The sequence below is a fragment of the Heterocephalus glaber genome, unplaced genomic scaffold (assembly GCF_053883595.1).
Source record: "Heterocephalus glaber isolate CG9 unplaced genomic scaffold, H.glaber_assembly_v1.0 deba00001688, whole genome shotgun sequence".
NCBI lineage: Eukaryota > Metazoa > Chordata > Mammalia > Rodentia > Bathyergidae > Heterocephalus > Heterocephalus glaber.
In genome coordinates this window covers 5,683,500-5,689,806 of record NW_028258413.1, presented here as the reverse complement: position 1 = coordinate 5,689,806, position 6,307 = coordinate 5,683,500, and the positions used below count along the sequence as shown (strand labels likewise).

The window sequence follows — 6,307 nt, the reverse complement described above, 5'->3', positions numbered from 1 at the left end:
ACAATGGGAAGTGACGCAAAGCACCGACTTCCGGTCCGCCGGATTATGAATGACTGCTGGCGTGTTGTTTGCTACCCGAGCTGCCTGTTTCTCTCTCTAGCGGCTCTGGAAGCCAGGGCTCGGCTGGCAGCAGCTCCCCGGAGGAGCCCCAGATCCCGGCTCGGGCTGGCGGGAGGACCCTCGCGGCCACCGTCGCCCTCCCGCACCCTCCCTGCCTGGCCGCGCTTCTGCGCCCAGGTAAAGAGGGCGCTCGGGCCCGGGTCCTCGGCCCCGCTCCCCCCGGGGACCGCGCTCCCGGCCGGGGCTGCGTCAGGGTGGGGAGGGCTGCGGTCCCTGCTTTGACTTCTCCGGCCTCGCGCTCGCGGCCAGGGCGCCCAGGGCGCCCAGGGTGCCGCTGAGGGGTCGCGCCCTGAGCGGGCCTCAGTTTCCCCGAGCCAGTCTCGCGGCTCCTCAGCAGCTTCTTGTCCTAGGCGCTGTGGGTCGTTTGCACGTCAGTGTAGTTACGAGACCTCTTGGATCACACTTCTTTACTTCTCTCTCCCTTTCTTTCTGACACTTAGATTTCCAGTGCAGCCTCCCTACTTGGAGCAAGCACTTTGTGTGACCGCTGCAAAGGGCTTGCTTCATCTGGGGACGTCTGCTTATGGTACATCATCAAAGCAGTGTTTCTCTAGGGCTATTTACCTATATAGAAATTTCTATATAGAAACGAAAATTTCTCCGGCTTCAGAAATGTTCATTCTTCCACGTACTTTCCCGTCCCAACTCTCCACCTGCTTTTGGAGCTAGGTGACTTAGTATTTTCCTCTTTATTCTTGAATGTCATTCATACATTCTTGAATATCAAGGAAATGCCAACATTTAATAGCATGTCTTGTGTTAACTTATTGATAAAGAAGGTAGTATAGTTCTATAATATTTTTCCAGGCTTATCTATAAAAAATGTTTACAGGAGAAAAGGCAAAAGCTAACAAGAACTAGCGATGTGACAGATTAAAACATGTAAACATGGTCATTTAAATATTATGAAAATAAAACAACTGAGTGATTTACTATCATATTTAATAAACATTGAACTATATTTTTAATTGCCTGATGGGGACCATACACTACTGAGATGATTGATTGCCTTAAGCATACTCATTTCTTGAAACGGTGTTTGAGAATACCTAAAGGTGTGATTTCAGTGGTCTAACTTCAAAAAGGAGAATTCTGGAATTCAAGAATTGTTTTCTTTCATTTTCTTTCTTTTTTTCAACATGTTTGCCTACTCTTAAAAAGGGTCAGCCTTGTACTTCAGAGCCCGTGGTCCATGTCTGTAATCCCAGTAGTAAGGAAGGCTGAGGGAAGAGGAACAAGTTCAGTCCCATAGGGCAGTTTCAAGACACCCAGTCTAAAAAGGCTGGGGGCATAGCTTAGTGGTAGAGGGCCCCTGGGTTTTATCCAGTACTGGGGGGGAAATCTGTTGAACTTTTGTGCCATTGGCCTGTCAAGTTTTGTTTTAAACATATTTGACTTTGTAGCTTTTATATCCTCACCTGTGGTTTGAAATAAGATTATTTAGTATCTACATTGCCTTTCTACTAGCAACAACTTAGCAGACTTTGAAGCAAATTCTGGGTCTTGGCCAACTGACACAACTATAGTGTGTGTTGTTTGTATGCTCATTTACTGTATTCAGTGTAGCCTCCTGAATTCTGTTAGGATTAGTACTTGGAGGCAGAAATTTGAACCGTTTGGATCATAACAAGTCCAGGTGTTGTTTGCTGTGGGAATTTAGTGGATTTTTTTTCAGATGATTTTTCTGCTGATGCTTCTAACGTGAGCATTTCACTCAGTAGATCCCTGTTAATTATGAGGTCGAGGTCGGGCTCAGCTGTGAGCATTATGACTCCATGGCAACAGGATTCCCTGATTCCCCAGAGAGATCACACACTTTTATGACTAAAATTACAGTAAGCTTATTTACTTTGTCTTCCGTTAATTTCTTGCTCAGATAAGAAAACGGCTAATTTTAATCATAAGCTTTTGTCCTCTAGCACTTAATTATATCCTGCATTACATAAGGTAATGAGCTCTGGTGAAGCTCAGTTTTCTGTTTTCTTGTTTGATCTTTAATATTAAGGTTTTGTTTTTAATCTATGTTACTGTAATAGGGTGGGATTTGCAACAAAATAGTTCTGATTTATGAAAAGTATAGAACATGAGCTAAGTTCTAATATTCAAAATGTTGAGCTTATATAGGAGAGAATTTAAAAAGATTTAATCTTTAAGGCAAGTAAGTTTGTAATTTTTCACACTGTGTACATATTTTTTATAAGTGATTAATATGTATGTGGAATCACAAATTTCATATTTATATTCTACTATTTTTTTTATTTCTCTGTTTTCCAGCCTTAGCAAACAGTGTTTTTCGATATTTTAAGGACGGTACTTTTCAGCATGAATCACCTACCTTTTCTGGAAGAAATTAGGAAGTGTAAAGCATGATTTAGATTTTACACTTAAAGTTTGTGTATTTAAAAAATGATCATGGGTAAAGAATTTGGACATAAATCCTAAGTGAATAGTAGAAGCTGAGGATGTACCTGGCTCAATAGCAGAGAGTTTTCCGGGATGTGCAAGGCCTTGGGCTCAGTCCCCGTCACTGTCAAAAATTAAGAATTAAAAACAATAGTAGTGTTTATTTAGGGACTTACTGCGTGGCAGTCATTGTTCTGTTCCCAGAATGCACTGTATGAAGTACTATTTTTATTGTCCTTATTTTATAAGTTAGAAACTTATGGTAGAAGTTTTATAGCAACTGAGAATCAGAACAAGGGTTTGGATTTAGTCTAGCTGAAGAGCCTGGGCTCGTGTCCATTACTTTTTTTTTTTTTTTTTTTGGTACCAGGGATCAAACTTGGGACCTTGCGCTTTCAAGGCAGGGGCTGGAACCACTGAGCTAAATCCCTGGCCCCCTGTCCATTACTTTACACTTCTTGTATACATATCCACTTGCTATGTAACTATAGAATCTAGGTAAGTTTCCTGTTTCTTTTGGCTGAGTATCAATTCACATAAAATTTTTTATGTTTTCTTTATTTGCAAGTTTGGGTGGATTCCAGTTATACTTTTGCTGAATGAGCTCACAAGATGATCTCATTTCTTCATTTATGTTTACACTTAGTTGGCCCTTAACGTAGATGTATTAATTTGCAAGAGAAAGAATGGTGTCATCAGGGTGAGGCTTATAGCAGGACTAAGATTCTCAAAAGTGCTATTGTCGAGAAAGTGATTATTAGCATTCATTTGTATGTTCATTCATAGTAGGAACTAAACTTTGAGTGCTGCTAAGCATTGGGGAGATAAAACATCAGGTGTCCAGTGCTATGAAGAAAAACCCAGGCGAGAGGCCGGGGAAGGAGGAAGTGCTGTTTCAATTCAGAGGGTCAGGAGAGACTGCTTTCACTGTATCTATGCAGAGAAATCAGTGAGACGAGCAGCCAAGTGACTGTCTTTGCGAAGAGCTTTCTAGGCAGAAGGAAAGGCCAGTGCCAACATCCTCAAGTGGGAGCTGCTGGCATCTCCAGGAACAGCAAGGGGAACTGTGGCTGGGACAGCAGTAGCGGAGGTCGGAAAGGAGGACAGCTGGGCTCGAGTGAGGGCCCACGGGCTATACTGATGCACATGGGCTGTATTCTAAGTCTTCTGGGGAGCCGCTGGGCAGTCCTGAGCAGGGCCAGGATCTGTTTCTAAAGGGTTGCCGAGACCGTTGGAGAATGGACTGCTGTGTGAGGGTGGGAAGCAAACAGGCTTTGGTAGCAGTCCTCTGGAACTAGCAATGCCATAGATTCGGAGCATGGAGGTTCTGAGGGGCCCAACTGAGCCTGTGTGCCCTGGCAGAGCTGGCAGGGCTCTGGAGAAGAGGAGTGGGGCTGGACCTGATGCTCTGTCCAGAGCACCTGGTGAGTGGCTTTGCAGTTTGACCAGGAGCAAGAGCAGGAAAAGAAGGGGAACCAGCTTAGAAAATCTTCCAAGAGGAGATGTCAAGTAGGAGTTTAGGGAGAGCATGTGGCTGAGACACACACAGCATCAGGAGGAGATCACCTTCACGAGGCTTTCATGGGTTAACAGCCAGCGTTTTAAAAGACAGAAGCACAGAGTAAAAATAAGTAGGTTAACCCCTGCAGTAGGCTATTTTCCCTTGACAGTTTTGTTTCCGTTTCATTCAGTACATCTAAAAGTTTGTATCGTATGGCATGATCAGGAGTGTGAAATCCAGTAATCCAAGGATGGAGCGTAGGTTTGGGCAAAAGATAAAGTACTGAGTCAGGTCCCTGAGAGGGCTGAGGAATATCCAGTAGAACTTAATACGGTCCTGAGAATTGTCGAATAGCCCAGCCTTCAGAACAGAGGTTTTTACCAAGAATTGTTGAGACTAGCACCGTTGTGTAAAATAACATGCCTTTCACTTCAGTGAAATCGTTGCTGCTATTGAGTTGTGCTTCAATTTATGAAAGTCTAACTCTAAAAAATACTGGTAGTACTCTTTATACTAAAAAAACCCCAAAAAACTTATTGCTGAGTACTTTCAAAAAAGATCCCTGAATAAATGTAATTAATACTTTATTTTAGTGAAAAAATAATCACTAGCTAATGTTTTGCTACATAACACAGTTTCTGGTTTTTATATAGTGCGTAACTTATCTATTAAGTAACATTTAGCTGCAAAAATCTTGACTTGAATTTTGAGCCCAAATTTTTCAGTTCAACGTGTTCTCCCCCCACCCCCTGCCACCTTCTAAATAAGTATACTTAGCTGGACGTGGTGGTGCATGTCTGTAATCCCACCACTTGGGAGGCTGAGGCAGGAGGATTGCTGCGAGTTCGAGACCAACCTGGGCTATGTAGTGAGTTTGAGGCCAGCCTGGGCTACATAGCAAGACTTGTTCTGTATCTGTGTGTGTGCATGTGTGTGTTTTCACACGAACATGTGTGGAGTGAAGTACACCTACATTAGTAGGTTTTACACTTATACAACTTAAACTCATTTCCCTTTTTCATATATGAAATGTTTTAATTTATCAAAGTCAAGATCACTAATTAAAATGAGAATGCAAAATCACAATGCCTAGATATTAAACCTGTGATCAATGCAACATTGAAACATATCTTTGAAGAAGCCCAAGGAATGAAGCAATGAAGCTTCAGTATTTTCTCTTGACCTGTTTGTTCCTTCTGCAAGATTCCCCACCCTACCCCACCCCCTTTGGCCTGTCCCCGGAGGAGAGGTGCTTGCGGCGAGCTCTGTCCAGGTTCTGAAGTTGGCGGTTTTGTCTGACGCTTCTCACTCTTTTGCAGTGCAGCACCTGCCAAGGCGGAGAGAGCGAAAGATGTCACTTCTGTGCTGGCCAGGACTGTCCTACAGAAGCCCGGAGACCCGGAAGTTATTCCCTAGTTCCTGCCTGCTTAAAGCTCATGGCGTACAATTAATGAACTAAGGGCCTCCTCAGGGTACACAGAGAAGGAAAAAATGGAAGAGGGATTTCTTCCATGATATTCACAGACTTTGAGCAAAAATCACGTTCTCTCTTGAAAAATTAAAGACACAGTGCAAGCCAAAAAAGGTATCAAATGTATACAGCATTAGTAAATACATATTCATTATTTTGAAATTATGTTAATACGTTACAGAGACAAATTGCCTGGGGAATAACTTTATTTAAACTCCAGGATCATTGGATAACATTTGTGAGCTCCCAAGAAAAATGCAGCAACATCTATATTGAAAACAATATATATTAAGAATCAACAGTACTTTGCAATTTTATTAGGCGTATCACTGATTTTTAGCTTTAACCATGGCAGTTCCTGCTGTACTATTTTGTGACATTTAATATTGTGTTCACAGTGAGAGGACTTTATAGAGAATGTGTAAAAGCCAGTTTTTACATTCTTAGGTGCCTTGGAAAATCTTAAGTGCTATAAAATAGCATGGCACTGTTTTATATTTTTTAAAAAGCATTAGCAGAACAGTCTCTTAATTAATATTTCCTAAGCTGCTAGACAGGTGAAGCAGTTGATCATGTTTCCTTTCAAATTTGCCTTCTTGAAGTACGTAGGGATTTTCTTCATTGTAACTCACTGTCAGGAGACTGAGTCAAGAGGATGGTGAATTAATTAGCAATAAATTTCTAGGGGAAACTCTGAAAAGAGACTAAGAATTCCTAGAAAGTGGTTGGTTCCTTTCTCCTGTGAACTTTAATGGATAAATACCAGCTCCAGGTGGCAAGACCAAGACATTAATTAAGCCCAGAGAGAAAAT

General features: G+C 42.1%; 1 protein-coding gene across 4 annotated transcripts in view; it reads left to right on the top strand.

Annotated features, from left to right (window-relative positions):
• The first annotated feature begins 27 nt into the window (after positions 1-27).
• Gstcd (glutathione S-transferase C-terminal domain containing) overlaps positions 28-6,307 on the top strand; it is a 117,438-nt gene continuing 111,158 nt past the window's right edge. The window contains exons 1-2 of one of the 4 annotated variants that reach the window (XM_004866247.3): positions 28-237; positions 5,344-5,609. The gene's annotated coding sequence lies outside the window, so the exon portion shown is untranslated. Of the gene's footprint in view, positions 238-351; positions 2,068-5,343; positions 5,610-6,307 lie in introns of those variants that run through there. The other 3 variants (XM_004866248.3, XM_021245465.2, XM_013066074.3) reach the window with 3 other exon arrangements.